The sequence below is a fragment of the Salvelinus fontinalis genome, chromosome 10 (assembly GCF_029448725.1).
Source record: "Salvelinus fontinalis isolate EN_2023a chromosome 10, ASM2944872v1, whole genome shotgun sequence".
Classification (NCBI taxonomy): domain Eukaryota; kingdom Metazoa; phylum Chordata; class Actinopteri; order Salmoniformes; family Salmonidae; genus Salvelinus; species Salvelinus fontinalis.
The window spans coordinates 17,807,261-17,829,322 of NC_074674.1; the positions used below are offsets into that span (position 1 = coordinate 17,807,261).

The window sequence follows — 22,062 nt, forward strand, 5'->3', positions numbered from 1 at the left end:
TGGATCAGTTGGGGCGGTATGCAAATTGGAGTGGCTCCGGGGTTTCTGGGATGATGGTGTTAATGTGAGCAAAGACCAGCCTTTCAAAGCATTACATGGCTACAGATGTGAGTGCTATGAGGCAGTAGTCATTTAGACAAGTTACCTTCACATTCTTAGGCACAGATACTATGGTGGTTTGCTTGAAACATGTACAGTTGAAGTCGGAAGTTTACATACACTTAGGTTGGAGTCATTAAATCTCGTTTTCCAACCAATCCACAAATTTCTTGTTAACAAACTATAGTTTTGGCAAGTCAGATAGGACATCTACTTTGTGCATGACACAAGTCATTTTATCAACAATTGTTTACAGACAGATTATTTTACTTATAATTCACAGTATCACAATTAAAGTGGGTCAGAGGTTTACATACCCTAAGTTGACTGTGCCTTAAAACAGCTTGGAAAATTCCAGAAAATGATGTCATGGCTTTAGAAGCTTTGACATCATTTGAGTCAATTGGAGGTGTACCTGTGGATGTATTTCAAGGCCTACCTTCAAATTCAGTGCCTCTTTGCTTGACATCATGAGAACATGAAAATACATCAGAAAAGACCTCAGAAAAAAGATTGTAGACCTCCACAAGTCTGGTTCATCCTTGGGAGCATTTTCCAAACGCCTGAAGGTACCACGTTCATCTGTACAAACAATAGTACGCAAGTATAAACACCATGGGACCCCGCAGCCGTCATACCGCACAGGAAGGAGACGTGTTCTGTCTCCTAGAGATGAATGTACTTTGGTGCAAAATATGAAAATCAATCCCAGAATAACAGCAAAGGCCCTTGTGAAGATGCTGGAGGAAACATGCACAAAAGTATCTATATCCACAGTAAAACGGGACAGGTGCACTTCACAAAATAGATGGCATCCTGAGGTAGGAAAATTATGTGGATATATTGAAGCAACATCTCAAGACATCCGTCAGGAAGTTAAAACTTGGTCGCAAATGGGTCTTCCAAATGGACAATGACCCAAAGCATACTTCAAAGGTTGTGGCAAAATGTCAAGGTATTGGAGTGGCCATCACAAAGCCCTGACCTCAATCCCATAGAAAATGTGTGGGCAGAACTGAAAAAGCGTGTGCGAACAAGAAGGCCTACAAACCTGACTCAGTTACACCAGCTCTGTCAGGAGGACCCACTGGGAATGTGATGAAAGAAATAAAATCTGAAATTAATCATTTTCTGTACTATTATTCTGACATTTCACATTCTTAACATAAAGTGGTGATCCAAACTGACCTAAGACAGGGAATGTTTACTATGATTAAATATCAGGAATTGTATAAAAAAAATATTTAAAAAATGTGTTTAATTGTATTTGTATGTAAACTTCCGACTTCAACTGTAGGTATTACAGACTGAGACAGAGAGAAGTTGAAAATGTCAGTGAAGACTCTTGCCAGCTGGTCAGCGCATGCTCTGAGTACACGTCCTGGTATTCCACCTGGCCCCACGGCCTTATGAATGTTAACCTCTTTAAAGTTCTTACTCACATCAGATACGGAGAGTGTGATCATACATTTGTCTGGAACAGCTGGTGCTCTCACGCATGCTTCAGTGTTGCTTGCCTCGAAAGCGAGCATAGATCGTTTAGATCGTCTGGTAGGCTCGAGTCACTGGGCAGGTCTTGGCTGGGTTCCCTTTGTAATCTGTGGTAGTTTGCAAACCCTGCCACATCCGACGAGCATCTATCTTAGTACTGTATTCTGTACTTTGCCTGTTTGATGGTTCATCGGAGGGCGTCTTATAAGCGTCCAGTTTAGTGTCCTGCTCCTTGAAAGTGGCAGCTCTAGTCTTTAGCTCAGTGCGGATGTTGCCTGTAATCCATGGCTTTTGGTTGGGATATGTACGTATGATCACTGTGGGGACAACGTCATCGATGCACTTATTATTGAAGTCAGTCACTGATGTGGTAAACTCCTCAATGCCATTGGATGAATCCCGGAACAAATTCCAGTCTGTGTTAGCGAAACAGTCCCGTAGTTTAGCATCCACTTCATTGGATCACTTCCGTATTGAGCGCGTCACTGGTACTTCCTGCTTGAGTTTTTGCTTGTAAGCTGGAATCAGGAGGATAGAGTTTTGGTCCTCTGTACGCGTCTCTGTGTGTGGAGTAGAGGTAATCTAGAGTATTTATCCATCTAGTTGTACAGGTGACATGCTGGTAGAAATGAGGTAAAACAGATTTCAGTTTTCCTTCATTAAAATCACCGGCCGCTAGGAGCGCCGCCTCTGGATGAGCATGTTCTTGTTTGCTTATGGCCCTATACAGCTCGTTGAGTGTGGTCTTAGTGCCTGCATCGGTTTTTGGTGGTAAATAGACAGCTATGAAAAATACAGATGAAAACTCTCTTGGTAAATAGTATGGTCTACAGCAGGGGTACTCAACTCTTACCCTACGACAGGGATACCCTGGTCCTGGAGCTCCGCGGGTGCTTCGTGTTTTTCATTTAAACGACCTGGAGGACCAGGTGTTTTGAATTTAGGCAATCACCGAAATGATCAATTAACTACGTTTCTCAGTGTGCCTGCGGCACTCCGGGAACAGGGTTGCCTAGGGTTGCCTATTATATTACAGTTGTTAATGTCCCGTTGATAGGATAGTCTCGAACAGAGCTTGTCCAGTTTATTCTCTAGCGACTGCACACTAGCCAATAGAACAGAGAGAAGAGGCAATGTATTCCTTCACCGCCTTAGTCTCATCAGGGTGCCCGCGCGGCAGCCTCTATTAGCGCTGTCATCTTCTTCTTTGAGTGTCTGGGATTAGGGCCAAAATCAATATGTCTTTCGCCTCCGACTCATTGAAGTAGAAGTCCTCGTCCAAATTGGGGTTAGTGATAGCTGTTCTGATAGGAAATGATGGCGGGGAAATTATGTACAAAAAAAGTGAAAATCAGCGCAAAAAAATACACAAAACAGCTCAATTGGTCAGGAGCCCGTAAAACGTCCGCCATTCCCTTTGGCGCCATTTTATTCATACTGTGGGCTCCAATGACCAGTCAAACACCCATCAGACTTGTACACAGACCGAACTTGCCAGGAGATCTACTCAAAACCACCTGTGAAAAATCTTTGGAACTCGCTTCCAATGTCTCCAGCCATTTCCTGTCCCAGTTTTGAGCGGGTGGGGGGATTGGTTGTCCTGCCCTGGCCTGACACTACCAGCTGACATTAAGGGAGGAGACATAGAGCACACTAACTCCTCTTTCACCTCACTTTCTCTTAAAGAGAGAGAGAAAGAGAGAGCGAGAGTGAGATAGAGAGAATTACTGATAGAACTAGAGAACGTTTATGTGAAAGACAAACGAGAGTGGGATAGAGAGAGGTAACAAGAGCGAGAGCAGAAAAGGTAAAAGGAAATGAGTGTCATTCTAACTCTGTCAAGCAACACAAACATAGGCACCGACACATGCATACAAACACACGATAACATACCCACTATACACACACGTACACATGGATTTTGTGTTGTAGATATGTGGTAGTAGAGTACGGGCCTGAGGTCACACACTTAATATGTTGTGAAATCTGTTGTAAAAATCTATTGCAATGTTTTTATGTATAACTGCTTTCATTTTGCTGGACCCCAGGAAGGAGTAGCTGCTGCATTGGCTAACGGGGATGCATAATAAATACAAGTCCTTTTATTTCACTTTCAGAGAGGATGAAAGAAAGAGAGAATAAAAGCAAAGAGAATGTCTTCCATCCACCAACCACAACTCTATGCGCTAGTAATTACTGAAGTGAGTGTGGCCGTGGCCTGTGGCTCTGGAGCAGAGCCGAGGACAAGGAGAGGAGGACAAGGAGAGGAGGAGGGCCCTTCATAATAACACAGCAGCACAGCCTTCTCATAGCTCAGCACAACTGACGTCCATGTTAACCGGGGTCACTCTATGTCCGCCGTAATTCATCTGTGCCTGAGAACTACCTCATGCGGACATATCAGTCATTCTTCGCTAGCAGCACTTTTTACAGCCACTGGGATGGAATCAACCATCGTTTACAGAACACACTTTCTTCTAAAACGAGTTCAGTTTTACAGGCGCTAATCGACTGACTTCTCCAGTGATGTGAGATTCACACGTTCTGTATTGTTCAACCTCATTTTGTTCCATCTATAAAGGCCCTGTTAGCAAGGTTAACATGTGGTCGATGCCCTGCCCTGGGTCTAAGCGATGCAAAGTGAGCAGAGGCTGTTTCTTTATGACTGTCTCTCTGTCTCTCTTTCATATAGTCTTTCCAAACACCATCACCCAACCCCCCAGCACATTTGATGACCTAATAAAGCAAAGATAGAATGGCTCCAGAGCAGTGGAGGCTCCTCAGAGGAGGAATGAGAGGACCATTCTACCTCAGTGAATTTAAAATAATTTAAAATGTTTAGATAAAACTATACTAAATATATTAACGTCACCAAATAACTGATTTAAACACTGTTTTGCAATAAAGGTCTACAGTGGCCTCAACAGCACCTTCTAGGGTAGCACAATGGTGTAGCCCGAGGACAGCTATTTTCCATCTTCCTCTGGGCTGGATACATTGATTTCAATACAAAACCTAGGAGGGTAATGGTTCTTACCCCCTTCCATATACTTAGACAGTAATTATGATGACTTCCAGAGGATGTCCTCCAACCTATCAGAGCTCTTGCAGCATGAATTGACATGTTGTCCATCCAATCAAAGGATCAGAGAAAGAATCTAGTACTGAAAGCATAAGCTACGGCTACACACTAAAAACATGTTTTCTAAATAGTACCAGATATGGGTTCTTTGGCTTGTAGACATAGTGGAACCCTTTTTGGTGCTATAAAGAATCTTTATAGGTTCTATAAAGCACCATTAAATAAGGTTCTGAATAGCACCAAAAAATGGTTCCGCTATGGTTACAACCCTTTTTGGGTCTATATAGACCCATTTTCTATGGTTCTTTAAAGAACATTTATGGAGAAGGGTTCTATTAAGAACCTTCCTCAATTTCAAATGGTTCTATGTGGATCCTTTTGAAGAACCATAAAGGGCGTATTATTCTGGTCAGACAGTATATTGTCAAAATACAATAGTTATTATTATGTTAACTGACGAGTTGAATCATCTGAGCTGGTTGGGGAACAGCTAGGGTTCCCAGAGGAGAGAATTGAGAACCACTGGCTGCCTTAATCAACCATTGTCAAGTAACACAAGGCCATACAGGAGTCTTTCACAAGACACAAGACACTGGCCATAATCATATGCAATAAGCCATTGCATAACACAACATATTAGATGAACTGCAATGACACTCTCACTCACGGTTGCACAAATAGAGCTGTGCGCAAACTATGCCCAAAATATTAGAATGAGCCGCCTCCCCTACATTTGAATTATTACTAAAAGAGCAAAGAACACTTTTGTGAACTCTAAATAACCATTGAAGATCTCAAAGGGTTCTTTGAGTCATTATGGTTCCACATAGAACAATCTCCCTTCCCAAAGAATCCTTGAGAAACCCACATTTTTTTGTGTGTATTGCCACCGGAGCCCACCTGTCTAACTTCTAAACTGCTTGCTGCACACTGCACTGTGTGATTGTACACATGGATTAGATTGTGGGTTTACTAATGCGTTAGTTTTAGAAGCTAATATGGTGACAACATGTAGGCTGTGTAGCAGTTAGCGGTTATGGTATGAAGATTTGGCTTGGATAGGTTTTTTCGCCTAGTCACAGATGGCTGTTGTGTTCTGCACTGAAGTCAACAAGAGAAGGGAAAACGTGAGAGGAGGGGAGCGCGTAGATGCGAGAAGGAATTATATAAGCAAAGTGATGTCGCTGTTGGCCTCTGTGACTGCTATGAATGTGAAATGTGTATGCGGCTGATCAGGGGTGTATTCATTCAGCCGATGCTGTTGCAAAAAAATATATAATTACGGAAACAAACGGAACAAAATGGGGATCGACCTACCTGAATTTGTCCAATAGAAATTGTCGTTTTGCAACTGTTTGGACTAATGATTACACCCCAGATCAACTAAATGCAGGCAAGAGTGCAAGATGGTATTGAATGTTTCACTGTCTGTCACCTTGATTCCTCCAATTTGTCTCTCGACCTATGCACCTAAGTTAATAAAACGTTCATTTGTAGGCTAGGTTGTAGGGCATAGAGCACATTTGAGTATCATGTAGTAGCCTAAACCTATCGATGTTACATTGAGCTGGGTGAATGGAATATGAATGACAGTCATCCAATATGCTGTAGTAGAAATAGCCAAGTGGTCAATTTCAACTGAAAGAAATGTATGTGATGACGTTGAATCAACGTGGAAAACGTTTAACTAAAACCAATGACATGGTGACATTTTCCGGCGATTTCACGTTGAATTCACGCTATTTGAGAACTCAACCAAATGTAAATGAAACTAGACGTGGAACTGATATCTGTGCCCGGTTGGCTTCTTTAAGGCAGTGCTTCTTTAAAAAAAATGGGCCTCCCTAATCTTAAAGGCACAGAACCCCACTGCTCCAGAGCTTCCTGGAGTGGAGCTAGCTACCAGTGAAGGGAATCATGCTATTACCCCCTAAAACACTTCAGTCAGTAGTTCTGATGCCCAGACTGTGGCTAGGACTGAGGCGAAGGCTGACTGGGAATGGGGGACTAGGGCTGGAAAGGATGACTCATTGCATTGCTTTCCATGCTCAATCATTATAATAACCCCTAATGGAGAACAGTGTTGCTATCCTGGAGAGCTGAGCTTAATACCCAATTACTTGGGCTGGACAATAGCTAAATGGTATAACACTTCTGTTCTTACAGTGTATGAAGGTGGCGTTGAGTGAAAACTGGCATAGTCCATGACACTACTCTACCAACTGCAAGAACATACTGTCATGACATTGTAAGCCCTACACTGGCGAGGTAGAACGTCTTTAGAAAAACCATTATTGGGGCTTTGGGTTGTCAACTTAAACCAACAGTGTCTTGACTTAATTGTCTGAGACAAAATATATATTAAAGAAACTCTACTTTTCTCTATGAAATCCAAATAATAGCCCATTTTTGAGCTTTTTCAATAGAGGATCATGACCAAGCCCAACCATAGTCTCCTGTCCAATCCCTGTCCTGGCTCAACAACTCTGGCCCATCCGGATGCATCGTGGGAAGAGGGCCAATAAGATGTCCCATGGTCTTTTTGGGGCAGTCTGTGTACTCTTGAGAGAACAGTGTTTCACTGTCCCCAACAGTCACTAACACGGCACTGAAATCTTCACGACATGAGTGTCGTACAAAGGATATCCTTCAATCTGACAGACAGACGGTCAAACTTCTGACCAGGAATAGTATTTTATCACCCATCTCATTCCATCATCTTCACACATATAAAAAGCCAAGTGGCGTGTGAGTGAGGAGAAAGAAGAATGTGTCAGTCTTTGCTGTTGATCAGGTGTTGGATGGAGCTGGTTGGAAGCTAGGTTTCACGACTCCTACCGAAGGTGGCTGCCCTTCCTGTTCGGGTGGCGCTCGGCGGTCGTCGTCACCGGCCTACTAGCTGCCACCGATCCCTTTTTCCCTTGTCTGTTGGTTTGGTCTGATTTGTTTCACCTGTTTCTCGTTTAGACTTTAAGTTTGGCTATTTAAGTTGGAAGGCCCGCCTGCTCTTTGTGCGGGCTTGTTTATTCCCACTTTGTATGTGTGGTAGTGCAATCTTGGTTTGTTTCCTGTTATGGGCATTTGTTTTATGACGCTCAGTTTCGTTGTATATACTATTTTGCCCGGTGCTGTTTTAAGCGCTATTCAGAACTTTCTGCCTCTTGCACCCACTACCCCTAAGATTGTTACACTAGGGGTCGTAAACTAAAACATGAACCGCTCAACCAGCCGGTCTGTTCAGTTCCACACCCTAATGGGTGCACTCACAGTCTGAAGTGGCTCATGAGATTGCAGGGTCAACTGCTTACAGTCCAGCTAACTCAGATTCTTTCCCCTGCACCACGGCGATAGACACACACACAGGCCTTTCACTCCACACAACCACTACTTATCTGATTCAGTAGAACTGCAGGCCCCAAACGATTTCCCATATCAGGGGACAAGAATATAGTCATTGAAAAGCTTGGGCAGACGTGTGTCTGCGTTTGCTCAGAAGGGACAAACAGTGGCTAATAATGATAGGGGTTGGATTTGGGGATTGAAAGGAATTTCCTCCATTTTGGGTTTCATGGCTGTGTTTTTATTACTTGATTGCAATGCTCAAATGCCATCAGTCCGGAGTCTGTGTCTGTGTCTCAAAATATTGCAGTCAAACAGAACAGTTCCGGATTTTCCCATTGCAACACCAGGTTGGGAGGCCATGGCCATTAGAAAGGGTTGCTCGTGAACATACGGCATCAATTAGTAACAGCCTTGACCTCTCCTTTCATATAACACACACGCATGGCATCAGGGGGAATGCGATAGAAATCTATCATGGAAACTTCCTTTTGTAGAGGAACCGTTCCAACTGAAGGTCGAGAGGAACCGAGTGGAACCCGAGAGGATGGAGGGCGGGAGGACAGAAAACAGATGCAGCCCAGCTGTATCTGACCTTTGAACCCCGTAGTAAAGTCAACCTTTACATAAAAAAAATCACCTTTTAATGTCCCAGGCTGCTTTGCTTTGCTCCGAACCTCGCTGCTATGAAATTCACACCGTTTCCAAAGCCTCTCACCTAATGTGATGCAGGTATATTTCCAGCGAAAAGCCTAAAATCAGTGAGGTACAAATGGTGTGCGTTTCTTGAGAAAAATTCAACAGTATTTTATTGCATAGTGCCTTGTTCCACCAGCAGTGGGATAAAAACTTCTGGAACATATTTGTCCCCCTTTTTTTTAGGTTCAGCAGACGGCAAAATGGAGCTTATCAGATCCAGATGCTGAACGAGCACACAGTGAAACAACAAGTATTCTCCCTTTACTTTTTAATGAAGAACAAATGGATAAAAACGTTAAATATTGGAGAAACTCCATGAATCATAAGATAACAAAGACTCCATTACCCATAGTCCCTTTCAGACCGAAAACAACAAGCAGTATAGTCAAAATTTACATATCGAGTAGTGTGTGGCTTTGGCCCCAATCCACCCACGTTTTCATTTTTGCCCAGGTATTCAAGGAATGTTATTGCAGTATTTTTTATGAATAAAGCAGTTTGACAGTTCCAGACTTATGGGAATGATTCCTATTGACGCAGACAACAACCTTTACATAATTAATTATAACAAACCATTAGAAAAAGAGACCAAAACACTGAAATGTGTGTGAAGCTTTGTGAAAAGGTTCCATTGATTCTGCTGGGTGACTTTAGCCTCCACATAAACTGACCATTTGGAAGCAAAGACATGGCCTCAAAGGCAGCCAGATGGCTAATACAGCTAATATAACTTCCCCAAGAGAGCCAAATAAAAATGACCTCATAGAGCTCAAGGAATTAAAGTTATTTAAATCAAGATCTAGATAGAGACAGAGTCAGCTAGATAGAGTCAGTAAGTCAGCTATTTATCACCCGTGTTTCAACCGCCCAATGCACCCGTTTCTATCTCAAAATCAAATCATTTCTGTGTAGCAAGCAATTAAGTACCTTACTGGTCAAAAATATACAAAAAAAGCTTCTTAGCAAAGAGCCATTTCTCAAGCAAGAATTTTCCTAGGACTGTCTGGGAGTGGTCTGAGTGGGAAGGGGGAAATTGAAAACTAGCTGAAAACTAGCTGTAGAGAAGTTTGAACTCTCTTTCTTATTGGTCAACTAACTAATTAACTGCCTGGTGATGTCACCAGGCAGGCCAAAACTCCATCCCACCAAAACAGGCAGAAATTTCAGGCAGTCGTTTCAAACAGCTCTTACACTAAAAGGGCATGATCATTATTTTCACAATTTCACAGTATTATTCCAACCACATAGTGTGGAAATACTGTATATATCAAACACATGAAAATCAAAAACTGGGCCTTTAAATCACATTCTACCATCTTTGTTTTTAGTTCTTGAAAATGTCATCAAAGCCAGAATGGAGAATGGGCATGGTGTTCCAAAGCAAAACATTCCAGACTATTTGTGCCTGTTAATCAGGTCATGCAAGTTCGACAAAGTACCCAAAATGCACCTCTTTCTCTTTATTTACAGTATGTGTCCCTCATGTCCTAAGCAGCCAGTGCACAAAAGCACAAAAATCCTATTTAGCACTAGGCAATGGTTGAACGATGATCTTACGGCTAAAGATGATTTCTGTGTTTTTCTAAAACTCACCCCAGTTAAGTAAAACCAGGAATAGTAGAAGTTCAACGACTGGTCAATCCTAAAGCAGACATTCCTTTCCTCAGGCTCTGAAACTGTACATCTGGCAGCGCTGGTCACCTGAAGGTCATGATCCTCAAACTTTAACTGACCCCACCCACCACACCCAGGGCTAGAACTGGGATGATAAAACAGAACATTATCGACACCGACCATGCCAATCACTTAACGCGGGCATTCTGCAGTTATTGTTTAGTACGATAAGTAGCCTGTACTAGAGAAAGTACAGTTTGAAATTAAATAGGTTTGCTAATATGGGTCATTGTTAATTGGACAATTGATGGCTACAACCATCAATCTAGTAACAGTAGTTTAAAAGATCATTTTAAAATATGGTGCACATTAATGTTATAAAATGCACTGTTCTATTTATCCTTATCGCATCAATTGAGGCAAATCGTCGCAATATGGATTTTGTCCATATTACCCAGCTCTACCCAGGACACCCGTGTCCTATTGGTCTCAAGTTGTTACCAGACTTTCTCTCTGTACTCTCATTTATGCCAAGAGAAGATAACCGGGTCATAAATCAACTCTATAAACACTGATCTGAGGTCAATCTCTACCTCTGATGACACGTGGGATTAACGTTAAGTAGAAATACATGTGTGTCATTATATATATCTGATCCTTGTGCAGATCAAATGACTACCATTATAGAAAACGTAGGTCTTGATAGTGTGAGAACGGTTCTGTTTTGTTCTCTCCTTGTCATTGTCACCATCTTTGATGAGGTTTGGGCCTGGAACTTTCTGTTTGCTAAGAGTTCTAGGACAATTAAATGGTGTATTAAACCACCACACAATTAAAACTGGATTGTATGGACCTGAGGCTTGTGTAAAAAAAAATATACAGGATCCAATTTGGAAAGAGAAAAGGAAAACAAGACATATGGGTATTTACTGCAAATATTTCTCAACAAAAGAAAGGCCAAAACCAGTAAATGGTACAAACCAAGAAACAACACACCCCTTATTAATTATATGTCAATTATTTCCAGATAAAATCTTTACATTATTATCAGTAAAGAGTATTATCATGTGTGAGCGTTAACGTGTTAATTTGTACAGTATGCCTAATCATAAAAAGTGTTTCATATCACAACTGAAATAAAAAAAGGTTTCATTTATAGAATTTCAGTAGAGAATGGTGCCTTCTTGGGGCTACTCCAAAGCTGTGTTGATATTGGAATGATATTATTCAACACATTGCTTCAAATTTGTTACACTGTGTTGAAAACATAAAAATCAACCACGTGGTAAACCGATAGGCCTAGACGCTGCCATGTAGACGATGTTGCATGTGTAGTAAGCAATCACAGATAGACATCTAGCATCCTCTAGTCTAGAGATAGACGATGATGCAGTAGTTCCACTGTGTAGGTGAAGTCGAGCTTGATCCCAGATCTGTTTGTGCGGTCTTACCAACTCAGGTGCTCATGAGTTGGCAAGACAGTGCAAACAGATCTGGGACCCGTCTACAGTAGGTGATGACTAGTAAGCCTGATCAGAACCAAAGGTTGTCTGGATGGATGTGTCTGAAAGAGATGGGTGTGCTGCCAGGTCAGCAGTCAGTCCTTCCCTGGGAATGTAGAGGGGTTATCTGGTTTAGGTCATGATAATGTGTTCTTTACTGCTGATCCCCCTGGAGAACCTGGACTCGTTAGTTTGAGTTACCAGCTAACTATAAAGTGTGTCTGCTCTGATACGACACAGCTCTCACAAGTTGTAAATCCAAGCGGACCATTTTCTCATGTACCCTAACACCGCCTAAAATGACCTGTGTCAAAGTGTGTCTTACAGTGTCATTCCATCTTGACATCAAACGTTCCCGGACCTGAATAGTGGGGTTTCGAAAGTATCCGCTAGATTTTATGTCAGATTCTGATACACTGTTTAACGTAATGAATACAGGTCCTTGGATACATCCTGACACACTACATCTGACAGTTTACAGTAATCACTCCAAGTAATCCAGAGAGAGTTAGGCTTATCCAACAAGCGGAATTGTTGATCACCCGCAACCTGCCTTCAGAATGACTGCCAAAGTAGGAAATACTGAGACTACCTCAGTCATCTAAACTGGAACAATCACTTTAGTAACGGGTGCAATGAATCCAACAGATTGGATTCGTTTAGAAAACGGTATGTTATTTATCTTTCTGTAGCATAAAACTAATCGACCAATCAATGTACATGCCAAAACACAGATACTACAGTAAAACAAACAATTCTGAAAATCGCCCCGTGAATACAGCAGGCTGGGAAATATTATATATGGTTCAATGTAGAACCCCCCCCAGCCACATCTAGCTAAGTGGATAGTTCACTATTGTCTAGACATGTTCATGAAATACAATAGATGGCCGTAATCACCCCCAGACACACCTGGCTAAATTCATGGGTTGTGTAATCATCTGACAAAGTGTTTTTTTGTTTACACATGTAGCAAGCTAATAAATTAACCGTAATTCCAACCCATAGCTACAGTACAAATGGATTGTCATAGCTAGCCACCATCCATGAAATGCTGGAGTATGAATCTGCAGGTACCTAAAGCTAACCAACTAGGTTCAATGTTAGCTAGCTAACATTAGGTTATAACTAGCAATGCAAAAGGCTATCTAAAATACAAATAATATTACTACGGAACGTTAGCTAGCGAGCCAGCAAGCAAAAGTTCGCTAGCTAGCTAAAAGTATGCTTTAATTTGCAATGAAAACAACTTTCTGACCAAATTAGAAATGTATATTATCTGAAAATGTAGCTATAGTCTTACCCGTATACATGGATGAACATTACACGGCAGCGTGTTTTTCCCGATTGGTTTGTAGCTAACTGTACAAACCGAACGGAAAAGACACGCTGCCGCGAAGCGTTCATCAATGTTTTTCCCATTGTTGTGTTAAGTCACTACGGTTCACACTGACCGTGTGCAGAAAGTAGTCCATCACAACTTTTTCTCACTGATCTTTGTCGATAGCACCTGCAAAAGTCTGGGCAGCAATGTTATTGAGAGCAGTAGCAACACCTTTGCACTTTAGCGGGAAGGTTCCTGTCTTCTTCTGTGGCTAAACCAACTAGTCTCGTAATTTAACAATTATATTCATATTTACAGATTACATACAAGTTTGTAATTAAGGCACATGAAAGTTCACATGTTCCGGAAGCCATTTCTGCCCAAAAACTTTTTTTGTTCAAACGCGTTCAAATGCCTCTCCTGTGAAATAGTGATGTACGACATACGCCAAGCTTCTTAAAACGGATCACAAATCAGTTTTTTTTTCTTACATCCATTTTGACTGTCCAAACAGCAAGTTACAAGTAACCAAATCGAAATAATGTGTGTTCAGACAGCAGTCATTTGCTGACATGGCTACACTAGTTGTCATAGTAAAGACGGGTGTGTGCACAGTGGCTGTTGGTGGTGCTTGTGCTACCTATCACTCGGAAGTTTGTAGCAAGCTAAGGTGACAGCAATGCCTGCCATAGATGTTTCCCATTTGCTTTAAATGTTCAAAAGAGTGGTGTAATAACACTTCTAAAGCCTCAAAGGATAAGATGATACAACTTTCAAAACGAGCCCTTAATGGCTCGTGCCAGTCAACTAGCTAGCTAGGTAGCGGTTTAGCTTTCTAGCACATTCACTAACTTCTCTGTAAACCATTAACAAACTAGTTAGCTACCACATGTTCTTGTCAAACGGTCAACAGAGTAGCTATCAATCAACCAGATGTGCCAAATAACAGTCCAAAAACCACTTGAGGGCAAGTGAATTAAGTGGTTTGAAATGTGGCTTGAAATATTTGATTCCATGTGCTTTTTGGTTGTTCAGACTGCAGGAAAACGAAGAGTTTCGAATCAGATATGCCAAAAAACTGTCAACGTGGACAAGGCTTTAGTTTGGTTATTGAGCTATGATCCACCATGCTCAGATGAGATGATGGCTTAAATGAGGCGGCGTGGCTTTCAGATTGTTATTCTTGGCTACCCGTGAGAGCAAATCTCATTCCAGTTAATCTGTTCTGTTGTATTATCAACACACACTAAGGTTGAGTGAAGAATCAAGAATCATTAAGAAGTGAAGAGTATTGATGTGTAACCCAATGTTTGGATAGCTACCACATTACTAGGATATTTAAATAATTCTATTGAATGTATATAAAAATATGTAATGTGCAAATATATTGGAGGAAATTTGCAGTGTAAAAACAGTAAGTGATGAACAGGAATTACATTTAATCTCACAGTTTGCCAAGAAGACTTAGCTGAAAGCCACAGCCCCAATAGGCCATGCCTCCTGAAAATAACCTATGGATTACATTAAAAAAAGATGCACCTGCTTGATCAACCCAGCATGAAAGTCAATAAAAACATAACTGATGGTTAAATGAACCCATGTTTGAATAATCCAAAGGCGTGGCCTATTGGGGACATGGCTTTGAGATAGTTATTTTTGGCTACTTGTGAGAACAAATGTCATTCATGTTAATCATGTTAAGTTTGTACACTGCAAATGTCAATTTCAATTTCATTTAGGCAACTCTTAAGCAACTCTTAAATGTACAACATTATAATTTAAATACTATAAAGCGGTAACTATCCCAATTTTGGGAACTCAAACTCTTGCGAAAGACTTATTGAAGCTACAAAAGTATCAGTGGTCAACCATAACACGGTTGACAATACAACAGAACAGATTAACCAGAATTACATTTACCCTCACCAGTGGCCAAAAATAACTATTTGAACACCACACCCTACTAAACCACAGACTCCAGTCTTACTCCAGTAAATTACTATCCCCAATTCAATGGAATTGCAACCCTCTGCAAGCACAGTGCATTCTTCCATCGCATGTGCAATGCACTCTTCCATCACATGTACAGCTGATTCTCAAGATCTTGCACACTAATGAGATGCTATTGAGCCCACACTACTACACTGTCTGAGCTAAGGACTACATGCTTTCTGGTAAGTTTTGATTACAATACTGGGTGGGCTGAATATATTTTACTTGACATACATGATTTTTTGTTTAGTAGTAAATAGTAGCCTACAGCAAAGTGTGTTTAAATCATTTCTAACTTGTTAACAATTTCTGCTAGTTAGTTTTTGCTACCATGTGGGGTTTCACTTGCTTGAGCCTGCTAACTGAGGAGTGTTAATTCACCTGTTTCCATACATGTTTCATTTAAAAACATTTATCTTACAAAGGAGTTGTTTAATCTAACTGCTTAACTATTTATCTGTAGATGGAATTGTATTTGTTGTTTTTTTACAATTTCTTTTACAAATCTTTACAGGAAAACGCCACGGGCACTATCTGATGTATGGAGACATTTCACTGCAGCCAATGTAGAAAGAAAAGCTGTGTACATTTGCAAATACTGTGCCAAATCAGATGTGAAGAATGCAACAAAGATGCAGAATCATCTGGCCAAGTGCATAAAGTTCCCTGAGCGCTCACAACAAGCAACCTCTGACAAAAGTCCCTCTACTTCTATTTGAGGTGAAAATTATGAATCAGACACCTTATCGATAGCAACAGCTCATGGTCCTCCTGGAATCAGAAGATTTTTGACTCAATGGAGTCAGAGGAATGGAACGTAGTCAGGAACGTAGTCAGAGAAATGCTGATGAAGGTCTTGCTCGAGCTGTGTATGCAACTGGTTCACCTCTGATACTCACAGGCAACGTGTATTAGAAGAGATTTCTGAATGTTCTTCGCCCAGCATACACCCCTCCAACCGGACATGTTTTATCTACTAATTTGCTGGATGCAGAGTTCAACAGAGTTCAAGTGACGGTCAAAGCAAATCATAGAGAAAGCAGACTGTATTGCAATCATCTCTGATGGGTGGTCAAATGTTTGTGTGCAAGGAATAATTAACTACATCATCTCCACCCCTCAACCAGTATTCTACAAGAGCACAGACACATGAGACAACAGACACACCGGTCTCTACATTGCAGATGAGCTGAAGGCAGTCATCAATGACCTTGGATCACAGAAGGTATTTGAACTGGTGATAGACAATGCAGTGAACATGAAGGGTGCTTGGTCCTACCCTCACATCACAACCATTGGGTGTGCTGCTCATGCATTGAATCTGCTTCTCAAGGACATTGTGGCACTGAAAACAATGGATACACTCTACAAGAGAGCCAAGGAAATGGTTAGGTATGTGAAGTGTCATCAAGTTATATTAGCAATCTACCTCGCCAAGCAAAGTGAGAAGAATAAGAGCACCACATTGAAGATGCCCAGCAACACCCGTTAGGGTGGTGTTGTCAACATGTTTGACAGTCTCCTGGAGGGGATGGAGTCTCTCTAAGAAATGGCCATATCACAATCTGCCGATATGGACAGCCTCATCAAGAGGATCCAGCCTAAAACCTATAGCAGTAGCCATTGCACAGATTGAGGGAGACAATGCCATCCTGTCTGATGTTCAGACTCTGCTTGCAGATGTAAGAGAAGAAATCCGTACTGCCCTGCCCACTTCACTGTTTCTTCAAGCAGAGAAAACTGCAGTTCTGAAATACATCAAAATGCGTGAAGACTTCTGCCTGAAGCCCATACATGCCGCAGCGGACTCCAAGTATGCTGGCAAGAGCATCCTGTCTAGTGCAGAGATCAACAAGGCCTATGGTGTCATCACTACCGTGTCTCGCCAACTTGGCCTGGATGAGGGCAAGGTTCTTGGCAGTCTGGCGAAGTACACTTCCAAGCAAGGGCTTTGGGATGGAGATGCAATATGGCAGTCGTGCCAACATATCTCATCAGCCACCTGGTGGAAGGGAGTTTGTGGATCTGAGGCTCTTTCCCCTGTTGCCTCCATCATCCTCCAAATCCCACCAACATCAGCCGCCTCAGAGCGCAACTGGTTCTTGTTTGGGAACACACACACCAAAGTACGCAACAGGCTGATAAGGGTTAAAAATTGGTGGCCATCCGGGCAAATGTGAGGCTTTTTGAGCCTGACTGAGCCATCCTCAATAAGGTTGGAAAGTGGCAGTGAAGATGAGGCCTCAGAGTCTGATTTTCAAGAGGTGGACATTGAGGAGGTCCAAGGAGAAGACATGGAAGCCTGAGAGGAAGACAGCCAAAGCTTTAGTTTCTAGACTATAATTTTACAGATGTATGTTGAAAACATTTTTGGGACATGCGATGGATCATTGGGGATCATTCAATATTCCCTTTCTTTTGTTGTTCAGGGAAATCATCCCATGTGAAGAGTCAACTCATTTAATTAATGTTCAATTTGTAACTAACTCATAATTTTTGTATTTCTATTGGAAGGATTTAATCATTTGCAATTATGTCTACTTATGATAAGATAAAAGGTTTACATTATTCACCCCCCTTGGCATTTTTCCAAATTTGTTGTTTTACAACCTGGAATAAAAATAGATTTTGGGGGGGGTTGTATCATTTGATTTACACAACATGCCTACCACTTTGAAGATGCAAAATATTTTTTATTGTGAAACAAACAAGAAACTATTCATCCCCCAAAGTCAATACTTTGTTCAGCCACCTTTTGCAGCAATTACAGCTGCAAGTCTCTTGGGGTATGTCTCTTTAGGCACATCTAGCCACTGGGACTTTTGCCCATCTTCAAGGCAAAACTGCTCCAGCTCCTTCAAGTTGGATGGGTTCTGCTGGTGTACAGCAATATTTAAGTCATACCACAGATTCTCAATTGAATTGAGGTCTGGGCTTTGACTAGGCCATTCCAAGACATTTAAATGTTTCCCATTAAACCACTCGAGTGTTGCTTTAGCAGTATACTTAGGGTCATTGTCCTGCTGGAAGGTGAATCTCCGTCCCAGTATAAAATCTCTGGAAGACTGAAACAGGTTTCTCTCAAGAATTTCCCTGTATTTAGCACCATCCATCATTCCTTCAATTCTGACCAGTTTCCCAGTCCCTGCCAATGAAAAATATCCACACAGCATGGTGGTGGCAGCATCAGGATGGTGCTCTCGGGGTGATGAGAGGTGTTGGGTTTGCGCCAGACACAGTGTTTTCCTTGGTGGTCAAAAAGCTCAATTTTAGTCTCATCTGACCAGAGTACTTTCTTCCATATGTTTGTGGAGTCTCCCACATGCCTTTTGGCGAACACCAAACATGTTTGCTTATTTTTTTTAGGCAACTCTTAAGTAAAGCCCAACTCTGTGGAGTGTACGGCTTAAAGTGGTCCTATGGACAGATACTCCAATCTCCACTGTGGAGCTATGCAGCTCCTTCAGGTTATATTTGGTCTCTTTGTTGCTTCTTTGATTAATGCCCTCCTTGCCTGATCCATGAGTTTTGGTGGGCGCCCCTCTCTTGGCAGGTTTGTTGTGGTGCCATATTCTTTCCATTTTTTATAATGGATTTAATGGTGCTCTGTGGGATGTTCAAAGTTTCTGGTATATTTTTTTATAACCCAACCCTGATCTGTACTTCTCCACAACTTTGTCCCTGGCCTGTATGGAGAGCTCCTTGGTCTTCATGGTGCCGATTGCTTGGTGGTGCCCCTTGCTTAGTGGTGTTGCAGACTCTGAACAGAACAGGTGTATATATACTGAGATCATGTGACAGATCCTGTGACACTTAGATTGCACACAGGTGGACTATATTTAACTAACTATGTGACTTCTGAAGGTAATTGGTTGATCTAATTTAGGGGCTTCATAGCAAATGGGGTGAATACACATGTAAGCACCACTTTTCAGTTTTACATTTTTTAGATTTTTTTTCATTTCACCTCACCAATTTGAACTATTTTGTGTATGTCCATTACATGAAATCCAAATAAAAATCTATTTAAATTACAGGTTGTAATGCAACAAAATAGGAAAAACACCAAGGGGGTGAATACTTTTGCCAGGCACTGTATGTTTCTGTCTCTTTATGATATGGCAAATATATCCAATGCAAAAAACATCTACATTTAAATGGTATTCATTTTCATATATTTCCATTTATTACTATTTATTCCCGTTAATTCCCATATATTCTGGTTTATTCCCACGGAAAGTTTCCACCTCTGAATATTCCCCAAAATGTGCAACCCTAATCAAGACCTGTCTGATCTTGATACAGGAGTATTTTTTTTGCACTGTAACCTGTTAATCAGGTAACCTGGTGGAATTCAACAGCTGTTACACACTATGTATGTTTCAGTTTAAAAGTTATTCTTGATAATCTAGCTAGAATATGTATTCTGCTTATTCCCTGTAAAATATATATTTTCATGATTGATTGTTACATTTTTGAATAAAAAAAATGCTTAGGTTGACATTGGCAACAATAGCAATGAAATAAGGCTCTTGTTAGCCAATACCGAGTTATAAAAACTTCACTCATACTTGCACTCATACTTGCACTCATACTTGCATGTGTACTGGTTTCAGGAAGTGTTGCAGCATCACAGGCAATCTTTTAACTCTGGTTGTTTTCTTCTGTTGGTCTTTAAGAGTTGATTAAAGCCAGCAGCCAGCAGCCAGCAGCTTCGTAGTGAGTTCTGTCCAACGCCCTATAATCCTAGTAAAACTCCAGTCCAACTCTCCAAGTCATCTGGAGCTATTCTGACATGACTCGGAAGTAATGATGTATATGAACCCTGTAATGTTGATGCTATGTTTTGGCCATTGAGAGGCCATATTGGCACTGCTCAGAAAAACAGTACTCCATTGGAATCAATGGAATTATAAAGTATTTAATTTAAAATGTTTCAAGAACAAAATTACATGTATTTAAGTATTTATTGTTGTAGTGGGGACAGTAAAATTAGTACTTTCTAAAAACTTTACTTTAAGGGAAAAATAGTATATATATTTTTTTATTTGTATGTTTAGCTTACATTATATAATTTAAAGGTATGCATTAAGGTGTCTGGAATAGAATAAACTTGGCAAAAACAAATGTAGACACTAGTAAACGCATGTATAGAGTTTCCTAAATGGTTTCTAGAATGATGGAGGTGTGGTAGCTTCAAAACAGCGCCTCCTGTCAGTCATTTAGTGTATACATAAATAATTGCTAGGAACTGGGTATGGTTCGGTCAATCACATACAACCAATGACAAGACCACAGCCCTTGGATTTTTTGTTACCATTCATTTACCAGGTTGATTTGGAAACAGAAGACCTCTTTTTCGAGAGATTGACCTGGCCATTTCTTTTACAGGGAAAAGGTTCAAGGCCAACCCCTTATGTAACCCAAAATGGGAATAATCAACAATCAGTCTGCATTCATCATTTACATGAATATGAATTTGTTTCCATCATTAGCACACCACTCTGACATGTCTGTGCACGTCCATGCAACTTAGGTTGACTGGAAATCAAATTAGGTTATCCAATTCCAGTCAAATAGGGAATTGAATATAATCCACTCCAGCTCTCCACATCTTCAGCTCAGATGTGTTTTTTTTCTGCCTTGTCCTTTGAGGTATGTGGAGAGAACAGACCAGGCTATCTGTTTATCTAACAGCCTTATGGCTGGCTGACTGACTGGCTGGCTGTCTGGTTGACCCAGCTGGTTGACTGACTGAGAGCTCCACTGTAGCACCATTCAGGCTGAGGCCACCTACCATGCCAGGCAGTCCAGTGAGCTAAGAATATATGTAGGCCAGGCCACTGGGCCTTGGCCTGACTCATACCCCCACCCCATTGCTCCTGTCCATGGCTCGAACCCCCCTCCTTCACCTAACTACATCTATTCTCTGTTAGCCCAGAAGTAAAATCTTGCGTAATTTGGTCAACTGCGTGATTAACTTCTGTATTCGTCCCTGTTAGAAATTGAGAGGTCCGGCAAAAAAAGAAGTCTCCACCCTCGCGTAACGAAAACTCTCAGCCAGAGTCCCCCCCCCCCCCTCTACAAATCACTCAAGGTGAAGCGGTTTAAGCACCGCCTTTGCCTAATCCTGATAAGCAAATGTCCAAATAACCATTGACGAACCCAAAAAACAAAACCAGTGAGGCTATCATGCATCCCATTCAGTCCTAACTCATTCAACTCATTTCCAAAGGGGATTTGACATTCTAATAAGGGTGTTGAAAAGTAGGGTAAAACAGCATGATTGCAAAACAATATAGGTCCACGGGCACACCATTTTTAAAAAAAGTTTAGGTTACAGGTCATCATAAATAACCATGTTTTGTCATCACAGGGCACATAAAACAGACAGCTGGAATGCTGGGGGATTGCCAGCCAAATATTTATGGGATATTCTTTTTTCTTTTTTTATAACCTTGAAGATTTCACAGAGACATTGCACTGTTTCTAGAGGTTATGAGGTGCGTCAGAAAAAGTCCACGCGCATCCATGCCCAAAATGAGATGCCAAGTGTAGGCTCCACCCTGCTACTTCAGACGACGGACGGGCACGCCCTCTCGTGAGAGCTGAGCGCCATTCTGTTTCTCGTTAAAGAAATACCCCTTTGACTTACTGTTTCATGTGGGAATCTGGAGGACAGTCACTGGATGTGCTTGTCATCAAGTTTAAAATACCAACTTAAGCCAAAATGTTGCCATATATGAAAACGAAGGCAATTGCTATCTTTTTTGATATCATATCCACAAAAGCTACATAATGTTTTTGTTGCAGTTATGCTACATAAAATGCAATTAAGTAGGCCTAAAAAAGAAAGATGATATCATGCCATACAAAGTAATACAGAGCATTGTTTCCAGGTTGATCAACTCAACACTAGG

The 22,062-nt window shown here is 41.3% G+C and overlaps 1 protein-coding gene across 1 annotated transcript in view; it reads right to left on the reverse strand.

Moving 5' to 3' along the window:
- Positions 1 to 22,062, reverse strand: part of LOC129863726 (collagen alpha-1(XI) chain-like) — a 132,801-nt gene that overhangs the window by 109,698 nt on the left and 1,041 nt on the right. The gene's annotated exons all lie outside the window — the stretch shown is intronic.